Raw genomic sequence first — 13,061 nt, 5'->3', positions numbered from 1 at the left:
AACTATGCATCTGACAAAGGTCTAATATCCAGCATCTAGAAGGAGCTTAAACAAATTTACAAGAAAAAAAAACCGATTTAAAAAAAATGAGCAAAGGACATGAACAGATACTTTTCAAAAGACATACATGAAACCAGCAGGCATATGAATAAAACATCACTAATCATTAGAGAAATGCAAATCAAAACTACAATGAGATACCATCTCACACCAGTCACAATGGCTACTATTAAAAAGTCAGAAAATAACAGATGCTGGCAAGGTTGCAGAGAAAAAGGAACACTATACAGTTCAGTTCAACTATACAGTTGAACAGATCAGTTCAACCATTGTGGAAGACAGTGTGGCAATTCCTCAAAGACCTACAAAGAGAAATACCACTCAACCCAGCAATCTCATTACTGGGTATACACCCAAAGGAATATAAATTATTCTATTATAAAGACATATGCATGTGTATGTTCACTGAGCACTATTAAAAATAGCAAAGACATGAAATCAACCTAAATGCCTGTCAGTGGTACACTGGATGAAGAAAATATGGTACATATACACCATGGAATACTATGCAGCCATAAAAAGGAATGAGATTATGTCCTTTACAGAAACATGGATAGAGCTGGGGACCATTATCCTTAGCAAACTAACACAGGAACAGAAAACCTAATCCTGCATGTTCTCACTTAGAATTGGGAACTAAATGAGAACACATGAACACATAAAGGAAAACAAACACACACTGGGGCCCATGGAGGGTGATAGGTGGGAGGAGGGAGAGAATCAGCAAAAATTACTAATGGGTGTTAAGCTTAATATCTGGGCAATGAGATAATCTGTACAACAAATCCCCATGACACAAGGTTACCTATGTAACAAACCTGCACATGTACCCCTGAACTTAAAATAAAAGTTAAATTTTAAAAATAGACTAAATAAAATATTAAAATAGTATGTGTAAGCTTATAAGGTACCAAATGCCACAGAATAAAGGAAAAATAAGAATAGGGTAAGGGAGATCAGGATTTCAGAGAGCAAGCAGCCTGATTCCTGCTTCCCCTACCCCAACCCGTGCAAATTCAAGCAATCCAAGTAGGCTTCCCTGAGAAGATATTGAACAAAGACTTTAAGCAAATGAAAGAGTTAGTCCAAGTAGTTATCTAGGACATTTAGTCAGAGAGGAAATAAAATGTAAGTTAAACAAAGTAATGCAAGGTATTTCAAAGACTGGCTTATACAGTAAACAAAACTGTGTTTTAGGCACTTCATAGGTATTAAATTACTTACTTCTCCCTACAACCCAATGAGTAACATAGAAAAGTTAAATAACTTCCTTAGGTTTACACTGAGGGAGCAGAATTTGAATCCAAATTCAAACCCCTACAATATCCTGCCTCTCAGTACTGAAAATTCTAATCCAGTGATTCTTAGATTTCCGTGCAGAAATCCTAGATATCTGCTCATTTCAGAAGCTATCCACATGATTCTGATGTGAAAGACCCATGCACTGCACTTTATCACTGGTCTAATTCCTCCTACATATGAAAGACTCTGAGATATTTTAAGGTAAATATTACATTCATTTCCTATCCTTTGCCATCCCAATTGTTTGCCAAATTGTGGCACATTCTCTTAGACCAGCTGGGGCATCTACTTGATATACTCCCCCTCTCCATCTGAGATTCATCAATGAGAGAGGCTTTGGGTAAACAGCAGCACTGAATGAAGAGGAAGGAATGAATATTTACTGAGTGCCTTCTAGGTGCCAGCTATTAAGAGCTAGAGGCTTAATATATTTTATCTTACTTGAACCTTATTAATAAATAGAGATAGATAGATAGATAGATAGATAGATAGATAATAGGAAGGAAGGAAGAGGAAAGAAGGGAAGAAGGAAGGAAGAGGAAAGAAGGGAGGGAGGAAAGAAGGAAAGTAGGAAGGAAGGAAGGAAGGAAGGAAGGAAGGAAGGAAGGAAGGAAGGAAGGAAGGAAGGAAGGAAGGAAGGGCGAGCAGGCATGTTTATTTCCATTTTACAGATGAGAAAACTAAGTCTGGACAGGCTAAGCATGCAGTATCTACAATTCAAACCCAGCCCTGATTCCAAAGCCAGCCTACTTCTTACTATCTACTCTATCCATTCAATCTGCTGCCCCCACCAATGTCTCACTCTGTAATTGGGAAACTGAAGTACAATCTTCCAGAAAAGTGCTACTTAGTGTGTATTACCATTCTCAAGTCTCCATCATTTCTATAAACAGAAACAACTCACATTTTAATGAGAGTCAAGCTTCTTCTGTGGGCACTAAAAGCTCAAAAGAAGAAAGCAGAAAATGTGTACTCATAATGCTAGAATCCAAACTAAAGCAAAACGTTGTATCCTTTATTTTGTTGTAGAAAACTATGGAGATTAATGGTGATACAGAACTTGCTTTTTTTTAAGAAAGGCTCTATTATCATTTCCCAAATATTAGATGTACATGTGCCTAACCGAGTCATCTACTTTTTCTTCCCATCCCCAAACCTGGGTCCTGAAGGGGATGGGGCAGATGGGGAATGGTCTGTAGGTCAGAGTAATGTGGCAGAATCACATCCTCAAGGACATAAAGGGGTCTTTCTGGATCTGACTCTCCATGCAGCACTCAGTTGTAATTCTCACTGAGGCCAATCAGATACCTCCTAAGACATTGTTCTACAGTCACAGATTTCTAAAACACTCTACCTTAGACATAATATTTTCCAAATTGCTCATTTTCGGGGTGAAAGCAAGGAGTCTGGAGAAGGAAATGCAACTAACCAGGACCAGGGCTGATTGACTGAGGAAAAAAAAAAAACAAAACTTAATCTTGGAGTTAGAAAACTAGGGTCCAAGTCCCAGTTCTACTATTTATTAGCTGCTTGGCCATAGCAAATATGTAGCCCCTTTGAGACTCAGGATGTAAAACATTAGTAACACCTGCCCTGATTACCTCAGAATTATTGTAAAAAAAAAAAAAAGTTATATGTATATACCTTTGTATATACAATAACAAGCATTTTGAGGACTTAAAGTTCTACATAAACAAAAACTGTTATTATTTCAACCCGGATCTTTCTTTTTCTAATTTAGTATCCATCTGGGCATGCAATGGAACAACTCTCATTGATGTTGTTAATTGTAATAGAGGTTAAAATCCCTATGCATAAGCCTCTTAACAAATGTCATGGCATATGGTTGATACTTACCAAAGGCCTGACAAGATGGGTTTTATTATCCCCATTTTACAGATCATAAAAATAAGGCAAAGATAGACCAAATAATTCGGCCAAAGTCAAACCCAGGCAGATCAGTTTGACGTCAATGTCCACTATATTATGGAAACACAATTTTAAGTTGCCATAGCATCTAACCATACTGGCGTTAAGAAACTGCTATCAGTGAAAGGAACATTTCCAGACATAATGCTTATAAAATGACTGTTTCTCATTTCTGTTGCCATTAGCATTGATCGGCAGAGGAGGAAGCTGTGTGATCACGAGGACTTTTGTGCCAGAAAGGTAGAAATCACAAGCATCTGCTGGTTATAAACTAGACATAAAAGGTTACCTGTTCTTATGTTCAACTGAAAATAATAATTGAACTGATGTAAATTCTTCAATGCTTTTAGAAATCTTGAGAGCGAAGCTCATTACAGCTGCCCACTTCAATGGAAACTTCCTACTTTCTCTCTGGCAATTTATTTATGACACTTGACACTGGTCTTGCTGTCAATATATGCAAACATGCACTTCAGCATCATCCTTCACTGTGTTTTCTGCAAAACACCCTTTATTATTAGGACAGACATGGGTTTTCCCATCATTGAGCCAGTAATGTCTAACCTTCTTGGAGCCTATGACTCCTTATCATTGTCTGATTTTGTGACCACAAAATTAAAGGAAATTAAAACTACTTTATTAGTCTGTAGAGGCAAACTTTGACACAACTAATGTTATTGATAGAGCACGAGAAATCCAGAAAGTCAATTTTGGGCCTACTGACATAATATGAACCCATCATCCGTTCAATTTTGCCCTTCTTATACATGAGTCACTGCGCTAGGCATAGGGCAGAATAAACCATATCCTCAGTGGATATTTTAAGGTAAATATCACATTCATTTCCTATCCTTTATCATCCCAATTGCTTGCCAAACTGTGGCACATTCTCTTAGACCAGCTGGGGCATCTACTCAATATACTCCCCCTCTCCATCTGAGATTCATTAAGTGAGTAATGATTTGGGTAAACAGCAGTGCTGAATGATGAGGAAGGAATGAATATTTACCAAGTCCCTTCTAGGTGCCAACTATTAAGAGCTAGGGGCTTAATATGTTCTATCTTTCTTTAATTTTACCAATAAATAGAGCTAGATAGAAAGATGATTGACACACAGATTAGAAAGATAGAGACATTTGTAAGTCTCTCAGCTGATGGCATGGCTTATTCTGTCCTGTGCCCAAAGTGGATGAGCAAAAACAAAAGCACAAATTACAAATTCCTGGACCACAGTTAAAAAAAATAATAATAACAATAGAGATAGAAGATGTTATATGCATTTAAAGGGGTTTTGTGAGCTGGAGAGAATCAAGAAAGGATTGGAGCAGTATGTTTGGAAAGGAAAGAGTAGAAGAAGAGGAGAAGACGGAAGCTGAGGTAGTGTGATGTCAGGATACAGAGATGAGGCGTTTACGAATCTGGTTATATGAGTTTCCAGATTTCATGGTGTGGTATATAGCAAATATGCTGTAGTGGACCAAAAGGCTTTGCACTCAGGCACATGCAGGTTCCAATCTTTACTAATTGGGAAACCTTGGGCAAGTCTATAAGTCTCTCTGAGCCTCAGTTCTTTCATTTGTAAAAGGCAAATAATAACATATATCTGAGAGTTATTTTTATGTTTAAATGAAATGACAAAAATACATGTGCTGATGAAATGCTGATTTCTCTTGCTCATCTTTGTTTGTTTAGAAAAATACATCTCCAGGGAATAAAACAATAAGAGTATTTTCTTTTTACTCCCCTTTCTCCACTTTAGCTTTAACTTTTGCAAATAGATGTGATTACAGAATCTCAAAGTTGAAAGGAATTTTAAAGATACACAATGCATTATAGCAGAAGAAATTTAGAGATGATCTAGTTCAGCTCTCCCACACTTTAGGTCCAAAGGTAAAGATATTTCTCAGTCACAGGCAAGGTAGTACCAGGATGAGGGTGTAGGATGATGATTGGGTAGCTCATTGGTCTTAGTCTAAGTCCTCAGTTCTAGTCCAGAGGTGGGACAATTGGAAGTTCTTCCTAACTCTAGAATAAAATGCGTAGATGAGTCTCAGCATCATGTCTTGCTTTGTGCTTTTACACAGGCTGATATGGTTTGGCTTTTAGAAATCTTGTCCCCACCCAAATCTCATCTTGTAGCTCCCATAATTCCCACATGTTGTGGGAGGGACCCAGTGGGAGATGATTGAATCATGTGGGGTAGGTCTGTCCCATGCTATTCTCGTAATAGTGAATGGGTCTCACAAGATCAGATGGTTTTAAAAATGAGAGTTTCTCTGCACAAGTTCTCTTTTTTGGCCTGCTGCCATCCACGTAAGATATGACTTGCTCCTCCTTGCCTTCTGCCATGATTGTCAGGCCTCCCCAGCCATGTGGAACTATAAGTCCAATGAACCTCTTTCTTTTGCAAATTGCCCAGTCTTGGGTCTGTCTTTATCAGCAGCATGAACACAGACTAACACATAGGCCATGCTATGTTAACTCTATGAGCCTCAGTTTCCTAAAAAAATACATAGGATTATTGTGAGGATTGAATGAGATGATATATTTAAGATACTCACCACAAATAATGATGGAGACAAGTAAAGAGTAGCTATTAAATTATGATGATCGTAATTTAACAGACTAATACATTGAAGGAGTTGTTGGCAGAAGACAGAATCAGTGTAAATGTTTTCTATGAATAAGATGTTGAAATAAATAGGGACTTAAGCTTCTAAGCAGGTGTCAGTGTCCCTATTTCCTAGCTCCAGAGCCGAAAGATCACCTCTATAGAATAACTTGCCTCAGATTTCAGCCAGACTCTCAAAATCCACACTACCACAGCTGCTAGAGAGAGTTAGAATAAAGTCAGACCAAAGGGATGTCTCCTAACAACCCTATCAGTGTAAACCATGCATTATCATTTAAAAAAAAAAAAGGCAGCAAATGAATGGCTAACTTGAATTTATCCACCGAAATATCACTTACCAAATGTACTGTAACCTTCCTATTCTTTGGTGTTTCTTTTTTCTTTTCTTCTTCTTTTTTTTCTACACAGAACAATTTCCAAAATGGGCAAAGAGCACAGTAGGTGGCTCTCTTTAATATTTCACGGGCAAGGCAACGGTGACTCACCAGATCCTACATCTGTGTCACCAGCAAAAGCCTGATGAAGTTGAGCAACAAATGAAGCTGCGTATAGGCTGGAGATAATCTTTGTTTTTTTCTACGTCCTCTGATTTCCTCAAGCCACATTCTGCTTTCCTAACCGTGCCAGGTAAGATGATGCTAACTGCTTACCTTTGGGAGCAAACATATGCTCCAAAATGCCAAAAGCAAGGAGCAAAACGTTTCTTCTACAACTGCGTTTGCAAGCCTGTGTGCTTGCTACAAAGAAGAGAGATCTAATGGCCTATGAGAAGTCTCAGTAGATGAACAGCCCCACTGCCTGGGCCAGAAACAGATCCCTTCATCTTCCAACACGAGCCTCCAGCCATCACTTTCCACGAGGAGGACTGAACTCCAGACAAGTAATCAGCACCACCAGGAAGCAGTGGTCTCTTTCTGCAAATGCCACTTTTGCACATTATTCTGTCTACTCTATTCAGTATCCACAAAATTGTCAAAAAAAAAAAGTTGAATAATGCTATGGACACTCATAACATTTGCTGTTCAATCTTCTTCCCAGCCTTTGAACTAGCATGAGGATGGCAGAGGGAAGAAGCCACTCATAACAGGAAGAAAAGAGTGATATAATTCTGTACTTTATGTCTTCTTAGTTAGTACCCTTTCTCTTAGGAATCAAAGGTGTATTACATCAAACACAGGGGAGTAGGAAGGTTGTCTTAGAGACCATTGCTTTAAATACCCTCTTATGACAGTCGGCCCCACTAAACTCTACAGAACTGTGCTTAAGGATTGTTCTCTTAGCAAGGAAATACCCACTTTTCAACAAAAAGGATATCCTGAAATAACCAGACAAATAAGGTCAACCTTGTAACTGAAGTAAATTGTTAAATATCTCATTGGCGAGGAAACAGAGTGTGATGGAAAATGCCCTAAACTAGACATGAAAAGGTGTGAACTATCTTCCTAGAGTTGAAACATACTAGCACATGACCTCTAGCAACTTTTCATTTCTCTGACTCTCATTCCAGATGTGTTCTAAATAAATTGAGACTAGCTAAGAAGAGATATCATTTAATGAGCACCTATTCACTACATGTACTTGACATTATTCTATTGAATTTATTCTTTATACAGATTTTTAAGGTAAGCATTTTTTTTTTCCATTTTAGAACTGGATAAAACAGAAACGTCAACTGATTAAATAAACTGCTCAATATCACCCAACTACTCAGGCATGAGAGCTGGAATTTGAAATCAAGTAGGTCTGACCACAAAACCTGGGCTCCTTCCTCTATTAATATTCTTGCCATGTCCTCCCAGGGCTATTGCAAGTAACAAGGAGTATCATATATGCAGAATGCACTTTGGAAATTTTAAAGTTCTATACATATATATGGTTTTGGTAACAAGTAATAATCTTCATAAAGATGTGGGTATAATTGACCAACCTTTCTTTGAAGAATCAGAACCAAAGGAATTAGCTTTTAATTTCTCTTCCATTCTCATGATCTGACCTTATTTTGAACATTTTCCTTTTCCCCCACAAGGCCCCTGTCTCTCAGGCACACATTCAGTCATATCCCAGCCAGCTCACCACAATGCGTGTACATGGAACAAGCTTATAGAAGCAGGTGATCCCATCCTTTATTAATGTTTGGTGTGGGAGGTACCTAAGTGGGCACCACTGGGCTCTTCCATCAAGATGTATCACACTCTGTTCTCAAGCACTTATGAATACTGCATACAAATGCTATGGACTGTGAAGGAGGCAGCCAACTACAAATGCTGGACACTCAATTTAAGGACTCATGGTAAAGCCAGTAGATAGTAGCAAATCATTGCATGAAGTCCATCAGAATAAAATCAATTGTCATGAGGAGGGTAAGGGTGTGGGAGGGAACTCATTTAATTTTAAAATACCAATAATACAGGAAGACTAGTGTGGGCATGTGAATATCTGTGTGTCTGTGTTTAAATAAGGCAAGTTTGTGTCCAGAAGGGTCTGCATTTAGCAGCATCTCTGTACAATCCAAAAGAAATATATGAGAATTTTGTTTGTCTTCTGATACTAGATGAAAAATGTAAGGTTGCTCGACTGACCTAAGAGAGCAAGGATAGAAGGCTTAGAATAATCTGTAACATAGCTGCAACTTCCAACTTTCTCTTCTTGTCTTTCTGCCTCTCATCCATTTCAAGACCCTCTTTGTCAATAAAGGATGTCTCAGATCAGGGCAGTTCACAGGCCTGAGGTTTGACCTAAAAACTAGTAGGAAATTCACATCACCGAGAAACATCAATCTTACATTTCGAGCTAAGCATCCATGATCCACATCACATATGGACAACATTCAGAAAATTCTTATAAAAGAGCTGCTCAAATTCAAAAGAAGAAAGACACCACATTTACAGATTTTTTAAAATGCCTCTGTAAGGTAGTATGAAATCACCTTTCTGAAAACCCACTGTCTGCAAGGTTACTATGTAACAATATTTACAATAGTTGCCATTGGTTTTGAACCAACCAGATGCCAGGCCAGGCACTGTGCTAAACATGCTACTTGAATGATCCCATTTCATCCTCCCAACTACCCAAAGGGCTCATTGTGACCATTATAAATCTCCATTTTTCAGCTGAAAAAAAAAAAAAAAAGAAAAAAGGAAGAAAGAAAGAAAAGAAAAACCCAGTATCTGAAAGGTGAGATAACTTGCCCAAGTTCATACAGCTAATACATGGCAGAGCTGGAGTCAAAACTCAAATCCTCTTTCTCATCCAGTAGCTAAACCAGGGATCTCTACAGCAGAGCAGCAGAATGCTTCGCGTGGCGCCCTGGTTCACAATTTCACAACCAGAAGGTGGAGGGAAGACAGGCTGTGGGCTAGCTCTTAAAGGAAACAGCAGAAGTTTGCTTTTATGTTTGTGATTTTCTCTTTAACTCAGCTTCCTTGCTCCCTCCCAGTATTTAGAAGAGGGAAGGGGCTCTATGGTTCCATGAAGTCAGCTCTTCCCAAGTGAGGGGCACCCTGTGCCCCACAGGGCCACTAGCTCCGCTTCCTCTGGGGCTGGGAAGAAACGGTATCATAGGAGGTTACTGGCGCCCGGGCCTCCCTCTCCTCTCCCAGTGCTCCTCCAGAAGCTGGTCTGACACCCTCGGCAGGGGCATCTTTCTGAGAAAGCAGGTCAGGGGAAGAGGGAGTGAGGCTGCAAGCAGCATTTTCCCAGGCTGTCACAGCTCTGAGCTGAGAGAGACATGATACCGAGTGGGCATGCTGGGACACACCGCTTCCTTCTGTCCTCAGCGCTTCCAGCAGCGGTCTGGAAAAACCAAGGAGGAGATGGGGGCGGGGGGCGGTAGCGGGGAGGGGGCGGTGTGGAGGAAAACAAGGGTAGAACCCTCAAAGGGCTGAGGATGGGGGCGGCAACGAGCCGACGTCCCACAACTGCGTTACTTAAATCCCTGCAAAGCAAAGATGGGTCTCTGAACGTTTGGGTTCGAATCCGGGCTACAGTCCTAACTAGCAGTATGACCTATCCCAGCCGCTGCCTCCGTTCTGTGCCTCAGTTTCCTCTTCTGTAAAGTAGGAGGATTTAACGATAGGATCTCTAAGAATCCATCTGCCCTGAGATTCTGCGGCTTGGTGACTTCTGAGCCCTCACGGCGGCGCGAGACTCACCTTTCTTGGGAAGCTGAGAGGGCGCAGCAAAAGCAGCCGGGATGGGTGCAGTGTCGCCGAGCACTGCTTCTTTCCGCGCCTCTGGCCAAAGCGGACCCCGGAGACCTGGATCCCGGCAGTCTTCCCCAATGAGCCTCTTACTTTCCGCCGCACTTTCTTTTCCCCCTTTGGGGCTCCTCCCCCGGAGCGGCGCGATTGGCCACGGCCTCACGGCTCAGGCTCCACCCGCCGCCTTGGCTCGCGATCCACCGGCGCTCTGGGCTTCTAGGAGCTGCGGCCGCGGGGCGGCGTCCTGCACTGTCCCGCCCGCCGCCAGGAGGAGCGGCGCCGGGCCCGCCTGCGGACGGATGCAAGGCTGCGCTCGGCCCCTTCGGCTCCCTGCCACCGCCTGTGCGGGCTTGAGCGCGCTGGGAAAGGAGAGGGTTAGTCCTGTAGCGCAGCTTGACACGCTGCCAGGCGCTGTGGGAAGCTACGCCCCTCACTACACACCGAGGCGCACACATGCGCTCACTGCAAGATCGTGCTCCCGCAGTTGAGATCGGTGCCACCCTGCCCTTTCTTCCTGTCTCGACGTATTTAGCAATCATGCTGCAAGGCCTTGACTCGATTCAGACTACACGATTTTCGCAACCACCCTGTGCCGGCACAGAACGCGACAGGATGTAGATGCGATCTCCGCAGTCCTGAGCTCTTGCTGTCTTGAACTGACATTCATATGAGCAAGCAACAGGACATGACAGCAAGACTAAATCTATATTGTCCACTGGTAATATACCCATTGCCTAGCACAGTGCCTGGCACAAAGTAGGCACTCAATACATGTATGGTGAACGAATAAAAGAACTAATAGGTTACACAGAAGGAAATAATCTCAAAACAAATATTTCCCTTCCTTCATTTCCATTTCCCCAAGTTTTTGCAAGAGGCTTCCTTCAGCTGCCCTCTGCCACTCTAGATGGTAGTCTGTAATATATCCCGAGAAGCGTTATAAAGGCTTTCATTAAGTCATCTCTCTTGTTCAAGCACCTTCTGCTGTGTTCCTACTGCTAGTGCCTCATGATTTTCCCTGACTAGCAAGGCCCTTCATGACCTGTCCCCATTTCTGAAACCCCCTAACCAAAGCCACCTACCACACTGACGAGTCTTCGCACATACCTTGCTCATCACATCTTCTTTTCTCCTCCTCCTACCTAACTGAATCTTACTAATTTATTTTCAAGAATCAAGATTCAGATAAAGCATTTAAGGAAAAGGAGAAAAAATATGTGAAATAAGAAAAGGGCCCAGGTGATTGGGAAGGAAATGAAACCAGCAGATGCCCGTGCTGCTAAAGATGCACAGCAGTACAAAACTCAGAGGCTGCCTCTGCCCTGGCGGATCTTCAGTTCCTAAGGTGAAATATCCGTGTAACTGGAGCCATAGAAATGTTCATGATACTTTACTTCTTGATATCACTTATGAAAATTAATTGCTCAAAATTTTTATTTATCTCTGGATACCTGGGACCCAGCACCTGCTCGCAACATTGTCACTGAACCAAAGAGAAAATAATCCAAAAGAATTTAAAATGTTACCTGTATGAAGCAACAATAAAACTTTTTCTGATTTATTATTCATTCCTTAAACATATTCTGGACACAGACTTTTTATATATGTAGTACACTTAAGCTTTGTACACAGTGCTTACAAAATAAAAAGGTGCAATCATAAGGACTTTGTGTATATTAACTCATGTAACCATCAATACAAACTAGAGGGTGCTATTATTATCTCCAGTTCATAAAGGAGATAAAGGGAATTTAAATAACTTGACCAAGGTTACAGGCCTACAAGTGGAGAATACAAAATGAGACTAGAGACACTCGACGTTCATGCTCTCAGCCGCTACTCAGTCTCATGTACTACCTAGAAGCCAAACAGATGCTAGTAATTCAGAATTGAACCAGATGTAGTCCTGGATATTGAAGGGCTACTCATAGCTTAAGGAAGATAACATTAAGACGAATAATCATATAGACAAATATTCATAGTATATTGTAGTTTGAACACAATATAAATGGTTGGAAATGAAAATGATGAGTTAACCAATGCTGTCTACTCACACAATAAAATATTTGCATCGTAAGTATCATATTATGGAAATATGTCTACAAAGAAAAAGGCTTACAAAATAATAAGGTTGAGTAAAAGTTGTGGAGAGATGAACACCAATTGAAAGGAATGTGAAAAAATGTTGATATGTTAGGATTACAGAAATAGAAACATCTCTTTTTCCTTTTACATTTAAGTGAAATAAACCAAGCACAGAAAGACAAATTTTGCAAATTCTCACTCACACGTGGGAGCTAAAAATTAAACAATTGAACTGAGATATGAGAGAATGATGGTTACCAGAGGCTGAGAAGAGTAGCAGAGGCAAGGGAGTTGTGGGGAAGCGGGGTGGTTGACGGTTGCAAAAACATAATTAGCTGGAATGAATAAGACCTGGCATTTGATAGCACAACAGAGTGACTACAGTCAACAATAATTAATTATGCATTTTAAAATAAGTAAGAGCGAAATTGGAATGTTCCTCAAAGAAGTGACAAATGGTCGAGGTGATGATACCCTGTTGTCATTACCCTGATATGATTATTATATATTGTATGCATGTATCAAAACATCACATGTCACCCATACATATATACACCTATTATGTACCCATGATAATTAAAAATGAAAAAATGTTATTCTAACAATTGAGAAAAATATCTTAAAGCTATACCCATTAAATATCCATCACATACTAAACATTTGATGAATAATAGTTGCCTAAATGAATAAATGAAGCTACAAATTCATTGATGTTAGTGACTAATACTGCTGGATGTGTAGAAGATGCACAATAAAATACTTTGCAATTGATTGAAGTATTTGGAAAGGTATTATTATTCTCTTCTTCTCCCAGCTTTTACCCTCTACCTTTTTTTTAGGTTATCTTTAATTAT

The 13,061-nt window shown here is 40.4% G+C and overlaps 1 protein-coding gene across 11 annotated transcripts in view; it reads right to left on the bottom strand.

The window, feature by feature from the left end:
• IL1RAP (interleukin 1 receptor accessory protein) overlaps positions 1–10,556 on the bottom strand; it is a 145,833-nt gene extending 135,277 nt beyond the window's left edge. For 4 of the 11 annotated variants that reach the window (XM_063721552.1, XM_054550255.2, XM_054550258.2 and 1 more), the window contains exon 1: positions 10,075–10,253. The gene's annotated coding sequence lies outside the window, so the exon portion shown is untranslated. 11 annotated transcript variants of the gene reach the window in all.
• Between the last annotated feature and the right edge of the window lie 2,505 nt (positions 10,557–13,061).

This window comes from Pongo abelii, chromosome 2, assembly GCF_028885655.2.
Source record: "Pongo abelii isolate AG06213 chromosome 2, NHGRI_mPonAbe1-v2.0_pri, whole genome shotgun sequence".
In the NCBI taxonomy this organism is placed as follows: Eukaryota; Metazoa; Chordata; class Mammalia; order Primates; family Hominidae; genus Pongo; species Pongo abelii.
Note: the sequence above shows the minus strand (reverse complement) of the source record. Positions and strands in the feature narration are given on the sequence as shown.